Source organism: Penaeus monodon, chromosome 24 (genome assembly GCF_015228065.2).
Source record: "Penaeus monodon isolate SGIC_2016 chromosome 24, NSTDA_Pmon_1, whole genome shotgun sequence".
NCBI lineage: Eukaryota > Metazoa > Arthropoda > Malacostraca > Decapoda > Penaeidae > Penaeus > Penaeus monodon.
The window spans coordinates 23,392,140-23,392,451 of NC_051409.1; positions in this window are offsets into that span (position 1 = coordinate 23,392,140).

The window sequence follows — 312 nt, forward strand, 5'->3', positions numbered from 1 at the left end:
CATACAGGAAGAATGCTAGATGGATGTCTTCATATAACAATTTATTTATCATATTCATGCAAATATTATACTTGATATATCTAGTCATGCAAATGCTATACATTGTAAACCTGCTAGTATAAATACATCTATCTTTGTATTTAGCATTTTCATATCCTGGTCTTAGTTCTTAGTCTTAATATATTATGTAAGAACATTACAGGGTGAAAAACTTGCAATCCAATTAAAGATTATTGAGAGTTTTAATGTATTGAAGTGAAAGGGGCTGTAATTTACTATGTATATATTCATTACACCAAAGGGACATGATGC